This window comes from Sphaeramia orbicularis, chromosome 5 (genome assembly GCF_902148855.1).
Source record: "Sphaeramia orbicularis chromosome 5, fSphaOr1.1, whole genome shotgun sequence".
Lineage (NCBI taxonomy): Eukaryota > Metazoa > Chordata > Actinopteri > Kurtiformes > Apogonidae > Sphaeramia > Sphaeramia orbicularis.
Window position 1 is genome coordinate 32,944,365 of NC_043961.1, and position 14,833 is coordinate 32,959,197.

Here is a 14,833-nt window from a genome sequence, read left to right on the forward strand (position 1 = left end):
AATTCACCAGTAAAACCCACGGATTTTTAACAATGACAGTGGATGGAGACACCTGATTTATGTTCAGTTAATGATAGATTTTCTTGAAAAATTCCCTATGTCTTCAGTTTTCTCTGTTTTTGATTAAATAATCTTTGAATTTACTCTGAGCTTTAACCCTTTCATGCATACTGGTCACTACAGTGGACAGCTGTTCTCTTGTATATTCATGGATTTGTTGTTTTCTTTGCATATTAGCCAACACAGTGGGTGCTTAAATGCATCATCTCATACACTGTAATTCATACCATTACTGTAACTTTGCTGTTCTTGATAAACCTGATCTGCAGTAACATGTTTGTGTAAATCAGATCACACAGTCACAAAAAGCTTTTTTTTTTTTTTTTTTTGGAAATTATATCCATGAAGTGAGTAATAACTCAGAAAACATCACATTAGCTGCATTAAAAATGTTTTTATCCCATAGTTTTCACACAGTGTATCACTTTCTGTTATTGCATTTTAAATACATGTTTCTTTGCTTCAAAAATGAAATGCATGGTATCCAGCTGAGTGGACATTTTTGTAACTCCATAAAAAATAGGTTCATTAAAAAAAAAAAAAAAAAAAAATTCAATCACATTGTTTTTTTCATGTCGAAAGAGGAATAAAAACACTCAGGATAAAAAAAAAATCTTGACTAAGGTTCTCATAATTCATGCGGCAAAGGGTTAATGTTTAATTTTTGAAGCAAAGAAACACGTCTTTAAAATGCACTAACAGAAAGTGATAAACTGTGTGAAAACTATGGAATAAAAACATTTTTAATGCAGCTAATCTGATGTTTTCTCAGTTATCACTCACTTCATGGACATAATATGCCAAAAAAAAGCAACTTTTTGTTTAAGAAAACTGTGAATTAAAGTCTGATAACAACTAGCAAATGATTTACACTCAAACATGTTAGTGTAGATAAAGTTGATCAAGAACAGTAAAGTTACAGTAATGGTATGAACTGCAGTGTATGAGATGGTGCATTTAAGCGTTCACTGTGTTGGCTGATATGCATATAAAACAACAAAACTCATGAATATACTAGAGAACAGCTGTAGAAAAACTGTCCACTGTACTGACCGCTATGCATGAAAGGGTTAATTAACATCTAGATGACCAGTGAATTAAATATAGGAAAATACATGATTTACACTAAAAAAACTCAAACTAAAGAGGATAAGATTACAATAAATGGTGATAAATCACTTAAGAAAAGTTAAATATACAGGAAAAATCATTTGGGAACTGACACAAATGTCACACTGGGTCCTTATGGGTTAAAAGAAATATATACAGTATGTGTGGACACCAGGAAACCAAATCATTTTTTTTTAATTTAGCACAGGATAGAGGGGTAATATATAATAGTGTAACCCTGATATATTGCTTGTCTCACCAGGGCGGTGGGTAATGCGGGTTACAATGGTATTCTTGGTGTTGATATGTTTTGTTGTCTTCCGTGCTAATAATCACCAAACGGCAGGACAGTTTCAGCCAGCTTTATTATCAGCAGCTCAGCACAACATACACTGCTCGCGCTCCATCACCGACTTAATTCTCGTGTTACGCCAAAACAGGTCGTACTACAACCAATAGGGAGGAACCAAAATATTAAGAAAAGGCAAGAAGAAACATAATAAAAGAATATATAATATAAACTGACTAAATAATTAATGAAATAATATGTAAATTACAACATAACAAATGTCAAAATAATAAACAAAAATTGATGATTTGGAAATAAAATAATATTCAAATTAAATGTTACAATAGTAATGAATATATCTGTAAATCAACACAATACTTACATTCGCCGCCATGTTTATGGAATGACTCCTTGTGTCATCTCGCAATAATAAATAAACAAATCATCGCATTTGTGATTTAATAGAAAAACCGACATTACGCACTTCTGTTTTTTCGACATGTAGTAAATATTGGTAAAGTTTTGCACCTATGTCCAATGGAAAGCAACTAGTGACATAATTGTAGTTTTTCCTCTGTAGAATTTAAACAGAATTTAAATGAAACTAATCAAGATGTGACTGATGTGTGAACATTCAGCTTTAACTCAAAGGGTTTAACAAAAATTTTCCATTAACCATTTAAGGATTACAACCATTTTAGACATAGTCCCTTCATTTTCAGTGGCTCAAATCATTGGACAACTGACTGACAAGCAACTTCAAGTCCAGGTGTGTCCTTGTCCCTAGTTATTCTGTGACAAATGAAGCAGATAAAAAAAAAAAAAAAAGCCTGGAAGTGATTCCAAATGTTGAATTTGTATTTGATAGTTATTCACTGGGATTTTCAATATGTGGTTCAAAGAGGTGTCAGTGCAAATGAAGGAGGCTGTCATTTGACTGAAAAATGGTTTATGCAATATGTTCATTAAACCTCTTGAATTAAAGTTGAAAGTCCACACTTCATTCACTTCTTGATTGTTTCATTTCAAACCCACTGTGGTGTTGCACAGAGGCAAAACTGCAATATTTGTGTCACTGTCCAATGATAATGGACCTGAATTTATTCGGTCATCCACTTTGAAGGATGGTGGTACCAAATATTAAGAATCACCGTACTGAGATAGTCTAAAATGTTGCTTTAATTTTCCCTCTGTTACACATTAACTGATGAGTGTTACTGTTTTATGAGTTCAGTAAATATTTATATTAACAAGGCAACATGCTTGTAGGGTTTTCTTCTGCTGATATCAGATATTTAAACCTGGATGAAGCCACATCTGTCAATGCCAAGTCCACCTTCATGACTATAAATACTTGGCATCTGTGAAGCATCACTTCCATGTGACCAGCCCCACTGACACACCGGTTTGAATTAACTATGAAAACATTCTCGGATAAAAACTACAACAATATCCATAGACAAAAATGAATCCGACAGGACAAAGGCAACACTGCGATCAGGTGAAATTTACAAAATGACATAGCAATCTTTACTGGCAGGTGTAGGTGTGCACTGGCAGCTGCTGGCGCTGCGGAGCCAGGGTTAAACAAAATCACCAGTGAGCTCTGAATGAAGCTGTGCCAGACACAGAAACACTGAAAACAGCCAATTCTGTCTGTCTGTCTCTTTCCCATGCCAACTCACACACACAGCTAGAGAAATGTAATTTTTACAAAGGAGGGTTGAATGAACCTGTCTTGAATCTATTCACTGCTGTCCAACAACACAAAAAGAACTGAGCTTGTTAGAAAAATTGGTCCTCCCTCCTCAGCTTCTCAGTTGTCTTCAGAGTCCAACAGCAGCAGCAGCAGCAGCAGCAGCGGTACACCTTTCATTAGACACACACACACACACACACACACAAGCCCTATTGTTTCAGATCGACTGTGTGCTTGACTTGTGCAATTAATAATGATCAGTAACATCAATAAGATGAACTGCTTGTCATTTTCCACCGGCTCCTATGGGTTTCTGTTGTCCTGTACACAGTAATACTCTCCACACACCTTTGTGGCTTTTGTAGCCAAAGCTTATGGTGCAAAAAAATATCACTGTGGATACAAAAATGGATGTTTGGTTTAATGTCTGTCATTTTCAGAGTGAGCAATGACAGACGTATAATTCAGATTTACACTGTACACAGCCCTGGTGTTATTTAATGTATGATTGGAAATCAAACCATTTCCATTTTGCAACTCTAGCAACCATGGATGTGTGATTATTTTTCTAAAAAGAGCAAGCTTATTAACTCCTGTTTCCAAATTATGGATACAGTTTGTACACAATCAAACCAAGAATTTTACCTGCTACTGAAGATTTCCAAATTGTCAGAAAAACTGGATTAATTTTAACAGCAATTGCAATTGCTGGCAAAAGCCAACATAAGCAAATACCTGTTTGTTTTGATGTAGCAGCTGAAATGTTAGACAGTGTTTTGCTCACATTTTACGAACCGGCTGCTTAGATCTTGAAACACTGTGCTATTCTGAATAATAGGAGTAGGTTATGTAATTTAATCAAGACAGATGTCTCTGTTTTGTAATTAAAGCACATAACATTTGCTCAAGAATGTTTAAGAAATATAAGCTTTCATTTTTTCAACCTGCAAGAATCTTGGTATGCGAAATGGGAAACAGAAAGTGAATAGGAATAAATGTAATTCCTGCCTTGTAGAGATATTTGCAACATTAAAACACCTTCATTTTTCACAATCAGATGGATAAAGTTTTTTAGATATTTTACTGTAAAATCATCCCTGATGCATGATGCATTTCTTGATTTGCCTTTTAAAGAACTAACTGAAAATCGGTCAGGTCATACAGCCAGGATATAGAAGGTCATGTAAATGCAAATTTGTGGTTGTGGAAGTTTAGAATTGCAAATTTGCCAGCAAAAAGATTAAATTAGAGTGTGAGGCAGGGCCTTGTCGGAACTGAGGCGCTTGTGCATGCACATAAACAGAGTGACTTATGTTTTCATCTTAGCAGGAAATAAAATCAAACCAATGAAACAAGGGTGACTCAATATGGCATAGTCATTTCTTAGCCGCTGTAACCTGCCACAGAGCTCTGCACTTATCTTCAAAGATCAAATAGGTAGTGTATTTTGATCATGTGCCTCTTGGTCCTACCCAGTTCAAAGATCACCGCATTTCACAGACACACTCATCAATCTCTGCTACTCCAAAGCTCTAGGCAACCTGCTCGAGTGTTTAGAGTGAAACACGTACAAAACAGCATTTAGAGGTACCACTCAGAGTTGTTCTGCTGCTTGAGCAACAATGATAATCAGAATTCAGCTCCTTAAATCCTTCCATGCCTCTAAGAATCTAACTATGCATTTGAATCATCGTCTGTCACAGAGGTGACCTACACTTTGAGAATGGTAATGAAACACAGTGCAGACAGCATTCATAGACAAATGAATCAACAGTCTTTCACTTTGCCAGCTTCGGCTTATGCCTCAGGGTAACTTGAATTAACTAATTTAATCTCCTACTACACTACTCTTTTAGCCCTTTTACACCAACATGGAATTGATGCCGTTCTGGTTTGCAAATCTAATTTTGAACTGTTTGGAGGGTTATGGCCAAAATAAATAGGTTCAAAACCCATAACCTTGATTCCCAGTTGGAACCAAAATATAGGAGTTTTTCCCTCAATCCAAAGAGTCAAAATTGTGTATGCGTTTGATTTCTATAGGATGGAAAGACAGGATGGAAACGACAGTAACAAAAAGTCTGCAAAACCATCGAAAAAAACAATGTGTGATAATTGCTGACTAGTCCCAGCACTTGGTGGTGATTATGTCGTCCACTGAGTGAAAGGAAAAGGTAGAAAGGACCAAAAAAAAGTAGGGAAGAACTATTAATAAACATAAGTGGGACTGAAAAAAGTAATAAAAAATGGATCATAATGGGATTATATGTGAATTACTACTATCATCATTATGATATGCTGTGCATTTTACACTGCTTTGCACTAATGATATGTCCTTGAGCTGAAAAATTCCATTGAAAACCTGTGGAAATGTCAAAGAATCCTGAATGGAACCAGAGCTAATCAGAGTGGGTTATAATCTAAAATGTCAAGGAAATATCATCTCTTGGAATTTGAACAGAACTGAAGCCTTTGTATGTTACACTATTGTCAGGAATCCTTGCCTGTTGTGTCCTTTTTTTTTCTCCAGTGCTTGGTTTTCCTTTCATTTCTTTCTCTACTCCCCTTATTTTCACCTGATTCCTCTTCCAGCCAAACTGCTCAGCCTTCAGCCTGTGCTTCCCACTCACCTGCTGCTCATTTCTACGATCGGTTCCAGTCCAAATACCCCTCACCTTCCTTTTGTTGTCTTCACTCATTACCAGAACACTCTGGTCATGTCTGTCTTACCTGATTTCCTCATATTTTTGACTTCTGTTGGTGTGTCGTTTAGTTTCTCCAGGGTGAAGCAGGTTCATTTTAGCCATCCCTTGTTTTTTCCTGCCTGGTTTTGATGACACTTCCTCTTAAGTGTTTGTGTCGGCTGATGTTTTAGTTGCATCCTGTTTCCTGTGAGTATTTTTCCTCTGTCTTTGCACTGTGGTCATATTTCATGTTGTTTTTCCCCTGCATATACTGTAGACTGGGTGTTTTTACGCACAAGATGCTTCCCACTGTTTCTTCAGTAACATCTCATCAATCCCTACATCTTTACTTACCTTTTCCTCGTCAAAATCTCCAGCCCCTGCTGCAGTGACCCCCCTCTATCCCTCCTCATGCTCCTGTCCAATGATCGGACAGTGTTACCCATTTCTTACCAGCCTGCAGATTCCATCTCCTCCAAAGCCCTGCCCATGGATTTCCTTTCTCCTCTCCGATAAACTCACCATAACATTTTCTCTCCACCATCTCCCCTTCTCCTGACCTGCCCTTAAACCCCTCTCCATCTTCTTTTAAGCCGCTACACACTGTGTGATAAATACTAACCTCAATCTTTCTTTGCAAAATTGGCGAGCGAGCATCTTCTCCTGAACCACATCCAGGTCTACATTCTCCTTCTCTTTGGATTTTCAGCTTATCTTCATTGTTTCCAACTATAAGAACAGAGGCAGACAAGACAGACTGGATGTGATGAGCATCAGTAGGTGCTGTCATCAGTCTGCTAACATGTCATAGCCAAGATTAGATCAATATCACACTGTGTGGCTAACAATAAACTTAAGGCTGCTTAAATCTCAGTGTGTAGCAGAGGCGAGGGACTATGGGACTTTGTGGGAGTTTCATCACTTAAGGCAGGCATTCTTTAGGACTTGAGACCCACTTAACTGACAGAATAGAAAGACTCAAGTTGACTTTTACTTTTTCACCTGATTCAACCTGTCTTTGACTTGTAGCAGATGACTTGACCAGTCATCTTGCTCAGACACATGCTGAGACGTTCATATTTAATGACACTAAAACCACTGGAGTGGATGAAATATGTTCTGATGGTGTGATGTAATAATAAAGATGGCAGTGAAGGAAGAAGCGTTAGATCAGTATGACACTGTGAAAATACTTGTAATACTACTACAAGTAAAAGTACTGTTCTCACAGACTTATTTCAGCCAAATATAGTTAAAGTGTCAAAAGTCAAAGTGCACATTGGTAAAAATAGTTCATTAACCCTATAATGCCAAATGTATCATATTTGATACGTGAGTTTTGAAGCCCTCTATATGATCAGTGTGATATTTTTCGTCTTGAAAAGCCTGATGTATACAATTAAATACATGCAATACACAGATAATCCACCAGGGAGGAGGAATTTTTTCACCAGAGGTCTTTCCAGTGACACTAGAAGATTGTCAGGAGGCAGAACTTTGCCAATTTTGAAAAGGAATAACCAAATTGTTAGACATGTTTGCATTATATGATGTTTTTTTTGTTTGTTCAAAAATAATAATATTTGAGCATTGAGATATATCAAATATGATACAAAATTGAATATCATATGTGGAAATTGATATTTGGGAAAAAAAAAAAAAAAGTTTTTTTTGGTTGTTCAGAAGGACCAATAAAGGCTCCGGTTTCAAAGAACTGGAATTTTCTGTCAATGATGTAATGGTTCAGGCTTTACAGGGTTAAATTCTACTCCTGTCAGTATTATAAATGTTTGCAGGTACTATTCAGTTTAACTTTGATTCATTTTCTTCTCAGTGTGGAGACATTTTGTATTTAACTGAAATAAACATTCATTCATTCATTCATTCATTCATTCATTTATACTAGGGCTGGGAATCTCAGGGTACCTCACAATATGATATACAATACATGGCTCACGATCATGATAATATTTCGATATAACCATACTGCGATTATCGATATATTGCTCTTAATAACCTATGATATATCCGTGTGTTTATATGGGTTAAACAAAAATAAATACATTTCATAGTTTATATTTAGCAGCAAAATTTAACCAGAGTACAAACAGTAATAGAGCAAAATCAGTGATACTGTTTTAGTGCAATATTACGGAGCCCCTATGTAACATCTCATGTCTCTCAAGTGTACATGTTTGTCGTGCCACCTGTGTATCGTATTTTTGGGACACAGTTCTTACATACTGCAAAGTCCTTATCCAGCTTTGTCCCATCCACACTATAAAAGACAAAGTGAGTCCACCCTTTAGATTTAAATGATACTGGTGCATCTTTCAGTTTAACTTCACCGTTTGAGTTTACCATATTAGCACCGTTGTTTGTTTTTTCTTCTTCTATGACTTCGGCCCAATTTTCAGCCATTCGTATGAGGAGCGCCCCCTGGATGACATGTAAAACATGACACAACTCACTAAGGAGGAACGATGACAGAAGTTTGTCGCGGCTATATTTTAATAATAATTTTTTTTAAAAAAACAATATGCAGTGAGAGAGCATCGATGTTCAATCGTTAGATTAAACATCGTGATGTTTTGCCCTATCGATATTTTGTCACACTCCGAATCTATACCATGTACACACATAGATGGGTATCTGGAAAAAATAATATTTTCTCGTGTGTTTTTGCCTTTCATCTACATGAAAACTTTGGTTTAGGTCACTGAAAATGATTATTTCTGAAAACTCTGACCAAAGAGGAGATTTTGGAAAACTCCATGTTTGTACTTGTGTCTGCACAGGGGTGGAAACAAAGTCATTGGGTTCTGAACATCACAGTATGTAACAAAAATGCTTTGATGTCATGTGCGGGATCTTGTGTGTTTATCCAAACCCCATGATGGCGTTTTACGGTGTATTTATGTGGGTTTGTCTCGATATAAAGTTTTCTGACAATGATCTAGTGCGTACAACATTAATATTGAAAACAGAGGTGGGGAAACATCTAAGTGCCTAGCTATACATTTATATATAATATTAGAAAAATGCCTCAGCTTCACACCTTACTCTGATGACTGATTGATTGCTTGTTTAATTTTCCTTTTTTTTTTTTTTTTTTTACTGTTCTTTGTTGTTTCTTCAGCTAATGGAAAGTGAATAGCCCCCCCGGGGAGCATCATAGCTTGTATCAGTGTCTCTATTATGTACCAGCTTTTCATGCAGAATCTGTCATTAGAAAATAATATGACTTGATTCATCATTTACTTAAAGTATGTTGCTTGATTTTCACCACAGAAACTCATGACTTGCTTGAAGGTTCAGACTGATGACATGAAGCTTGTTCATGTGTGACTTATTCACACCTCTGGTCTGTGGGTGCTTTGGTTTCGGTCATATCCGCAAAAATTTTGCATAAAATACACGAAACCAACGTTTTCAGTCACTGAAACCGCAACTTTTTGAAACTGGGTCTCAGAGTGGATAACGCTTAAATCACCGGTTTTGCGTCTTCATCTGTCCGACCAAACTGCAACTTTTCTAACACGATGATGTCATAGCCCTGACTCTCTAACCTTTCACCCTTGAAAGCAAGACACCAATTCACAACAATAACAACAACAACAACAACAACAATGGTGGACTACAGAGTAGTACTTGTGCTACAACAGCTACTGAGCTTATTGGAAATATTGAATCCAAATCTTCAGCTACTCTTACATTACAATGAGGAACAAACAGCCATAGCTAACAATATTCACTACATGCTCTTGGATCTACCTCAGAGAGGGGAAACCAGAGGGGCGACCAGGGGGAAATGTTGGATCAGACCCAGTAGAACCAAGTAAGCTTTATGCACATTCTCCACATCCTCTTCTTTGTTTTTTGCGAGAGCATTACAACACCACATACAGGCCTGGCATTTGTATTACATCATTTTCAGTGTTTTTCAGTGGTTTCATGTGGAGTGGATGCAGATATTTCCTGAAACGACTCCTTGTTTATGCAGCACTTTTTTGAAAATGACAAAGAAAAAGATCAGATAGGAAAAGATGCGGTTTCATGTGGACATGGCCTTAGTTTAATATCACCTTAACAACATCACCCTTTATGTGCTTACCTGAAGATTGCCATAACCAGTTTATATGGAGTGCAGACACATTCACAATGTAGGCTGATTATTAATTGTTTTGTTAATTATTTTGTAAATGATTTGCTATATTGATCTTCTGTTTCTTTGTCTCTGGGTTTTTTTTGCCATGGGTCTTAGGAGGCCTGGTCCTGGTCCAGCCAGGGATGCATCTCAGGGAAGAAGACAAATGTGTCAGAGCATCAGACTGAACCATTGGCTGTGATGTAAAGGGGACAATGTAGTTTTAGTTAGGATCTCTTTGGTATATAGTCAGCATCCTCTTGTGCATTATTCGGTTTCGGCCTTGTCACTATATATGTTTCCTCTTGTGTCATTGTGTTTGTTGTGTTTGTTCAGTTAATAACTTCTCGTTATTTTCAATATAGTCATATTGTGGTGACCTCTTTTATAGGCCTAGTTATTATGTTTTGACTTTGTATTGTTTTGACACTTTTTGGGATAAATAAAAACCTCCCACCTTTTAAATCATTAACCTTGTCTAATCATTGTCTTATTGTTTGGTCTATAACACTCACCCTCTGCCTCCTCTCCCCTGAGTAATATTCTATCAATTCACTTGTATATTGACAGCTAATAGACATTGATTGATTGATTAATTGATTGATCATTAACTTCAAGTGACAGTAGAAAAAAGACAAGAAGATAGAAAAACAAAAAAAAAACATAAATTTACACATATATGTACCTTTATTTATATACATATACATATGCCTACATAAATCTACACTCATACATTTAGAATAAAATATTTTCCTACTTCACATAAAATGATTGTGACAATGTGATTGATTCTTGATCGATTAAGCGTGGCTGAGACTAAGTATGTAATCACTGCCCCTGGTGAAATGTGATTACTGATGTGTATTAATAGGAATAATAAGAGGAATGTGTCTGAAAACAAATGATTCCAACTTTATGGGCAAATGTGTATGTACAATGTATTGTATGAGCTACATATATTTCCCAAAAAGGAGTGGGAAGAAGTACATTTTATTTACTCCCACCCCTATTCCATAGTCATGTAATCCTTAGTCATAATTATTACATTTAATTAGATATTCCCCTCTTATCAAGGCTTCAAACTTTTTGATCACAGTGTTTATAATGCTCCCTATGATATTTAATGGCAATTAATACAAACAGACTTTCAGTAACAGACAACAATTGATGAATTCTAGTTTTGTATTTCTTGCTGAAGAATTGGAAGTAAGGCTCTTGATTTACAACAACGGTCTATTTTAAGTTTAATGTCTGTAACCTATGGACTACAATAATAAATCTAAAATAAAATGTTCAGGATGAGAATCACACACTTGCACTTACTGGGGAATATCAGCAGACACAGTGTATGAGGAGCTGTGTGGTTTTCTTTATTACCTTCTATTTAAGGTTTTGATATACTCATTTGTTCATATAAAACAGAAAAGCAGACTTACTGTACACACTGACGCATACACCTACAAAAACTAAAAGTCAGGATGTGCAGGTAAAATTAAAATATCCTAAAAGTTTGTGGAAAGAATCTTTAATGAACGTTGTAATCAGTTATAAATCATATGGTAAAATAAACAAATGAGTAAACATAAAGAAGGAAATATAAGGTCAATGATGTACAGTATACAGCAGAAACAGAGGATAAACTAATGTAGAAGAGTGTGTGGGTGTTTGCAGAGTGTGTGTACTGTGCGTGGGTGAATGTGTGTGTGCATTTAGTTGACTCATTATAAGAGAGGGTAGGGTCACTTATAGGCAGATATGAATAATTTGGTTCATCAGACAAAACATAAGCCTATTTCAAACTTTTGAGCCGACTGCAACAAAATAGGAACATATAATAATAAATGTGAAGGTATTTTATCGCTGAGCTCCCTTGTGTCTGAGAATTAATAAAGCCCATATTCAGCAGTGGGAGATGTAACCATTTGACCTGTTTTTTCTAGACTAATAGTCACATATGAGTCACAGTTAGATGGAACAATAACTTATAAGACATGGGAAGTGGATGCAATTGATACAAAGGAAGTACAGTATTTTCTCTTTTATTTTAAAGCATAGAGTCAGCAAATAGGAACCCCAAATGTTATAGCAGTTCTATCTGATAAGAGCATTTTTCTGTTATGAAGATAAATCTAAAACCATTTGCAACTGAACAATGGTTGATTAAGATATTATGATTACCAGAGTTAAAAGCGTTGGATAAATTGGTATCATAGTAATAACAGATAATAGAAAATATCCCAAAAGTATGTTTGCTGTGATTTAAATCTATTTATTTATTTTATTTTGTTTATTTGTCTCAAACTTTGAAGTAAGAAAAAAAAGAAAAAAAACAAAAACAAAAAAAAAACAAAAAAAACAATAAAAGCCAGAAGTCAATTACATATGCACCCATCAATGGTCATTAATCACAGAAAAAGTAACAAAATACAGTAAATTTAACATAAATGTACATGTGAATCAACTCATAAACAGTTTGAGAAGGGGCAGAAAGAAGCAAAGGCTTATCTAGTTCTGCCCCTTCTTTATTTTCAGTGTCAGCTTCATAACCAAATATATTTCCTTCATCAGCTATCTATCACATCAAAATAGATAACAATAAATAATAAACAAATAGAGACTAAACTATGCAGGGTATAATACATAAACCCCACACTACATCAGTGTTAACCAATTGAAACATGGTCATTTTTGTCAAATAATTTTCTTCAATCAACATGCATTTTGCAGATGTTTCCATCTTGTACCGCAGACCAAAGTCCCCAAAGGACTGAAATCGAGTAATAGGTGCTAAATGAACTTCAGTTGCCATATTTAAACACAGAAACCCAGGACGAGTCGAGCAATTTTCGAGTCATTTGGTGCTATTTCGTGGAATAATACCAAGTGACCTCATATTGGCAATGATGACCTTTCTCAGTAGGAGAATAAAAGCTCAGAGAGAAGGATAGAAACCTATCTGTACCTCACAATAGGGTTTATCCTCTCTGATATGTGGACAAAAATTATTATGAAACGCACATGCAATATCAGAGCAGACTGTGTATCCTATATTTTCATCAACAAACTGGGACAAAAGATAAGCTGAAACCTTTTTCCTGTTCAAAAGCTGATCCATGTTGTTTTGATGCTTGGAATTATTTATGTACTTTAAATAAGTCAGTGATTCAGTTTAATTTCTGATTTCTTTGTTGCACTTTTTATTCTTGGAATTATGGAGACTTGGGGTTGGTGTTTATTTCTTTGTATAGTAACAGTGAAATGAGTTGGATGAGGCTCCAAATAGGAAGCATATAGAGAATATAATATGTAAAATATGTTACAGAGAATAACAAAACAGGCTTAGGAGATAAGTGTGTTATTTAAATAGATGATTGTTAGAATGTTAAGGGAGAAGTTTTTCAGCTGTTTTGGGTTTTCATCATGAGCGTCTTCATTTTCATGTGGAACATTACCAACTGTTTTTTGGCTTTCTTATCGTTTGACTGTGGAGGCTGCATCAAGATGAAATACTGAGAAAAAAGATCAGCTCTATCAAAGACTTTGAATTTGATCTTTGTAGAAAAACAAAAAGAAGTTATGAGGTTGAACATTTGTCCCACTTGCAAGTGCACAAGTCACTAATAACCTTGGTTACTGACTTCTCACTATTAGCTTGATGACCTTATGACAAGTCTCGTGGCAAGTCTCTATAAATAGATGTTGTATATTCAAGGTTGCACATTTAATGTGTCCAGTATCATAAAGGTGACTTAAACAGAACATGGTCCTGCTTTTAAGTAGGTCATTTTTAAAATTAAATGTGCAATATGCATCAAAATGTACACTTATTCATCATTTTTCTAATGTTTGAACTGGTTGTAAACAAAGGCTACATATGAGAAGTGGATGGAGGGCACCATGACAGTTTTGAAGCTAGGTTATTTATTTATTTATTTAGGAACCAGAACTATTACCATAGTTGAACAAAAATGGACGAGTGGAGGTATGGTGGCATGACGAATCAGAATTGTCTGCAATCGGTCATGGATGAGCTACTGTTAACTGCTAGTTTGCTTAAACGCTAAAATAGTGAACACTGAGAATTTGTAAAGTCATGAGTGATCTTGTTAGTTCAACTTATTTGTCAGGAAAAAAAAATGAAATAAATTAAAAAACTTAAAAGCTTAGATATTAAAGCCATCCATTCTGTCAGTGGTTTAACTTTACGATACTAATGCATTGGATTTATTTATGAGATTTAGTCCTTAACCCTTGCGTGCCTTCCCCATGTGCATCATATATCCATTGTAAAATTCAGTGTTTACTGTGTTGGAACTTATTTTCCATTTAACACACTCCACATTCAAAAATACATCAAGCAAAAATAAGCATTTTTGCAAAACTGGGAAAGCTTTTCTCTGATGTTTTTGTTTCAATAAACAATTTGAAATGTGAGACTTGTGCATAATGTGCATAAAATACATTTATGGAACATATTTCATATGCCTATTGCCTATTGCCTTTGTTCTGCTTCTTTGCAGCACCAACATTGGCTGGTGGCAGTTAACATAGAAGCGGATAAGGACAACAGTCTCAACACAACAACAAAATCTATATAAAAACACAAATAGCGTACCTTTAAGCCTACAATTCATGATTTATACGTTTATTTTTAAGTTTATTTTTATGGCCCTTGGGATACACAAAAAAATTCTCGGAAATGACTGGAACTCTTCTGCTGATGTTATTTTTTTTGCTTTTAAAGAAACTTATTTGTCATTAAAGATGGATGAATGATCACAAATTAATATGGGATTAGTTCAAGTTTGCTGAATTTGGCTGATATGGTATCCTGTGAGGTGGAA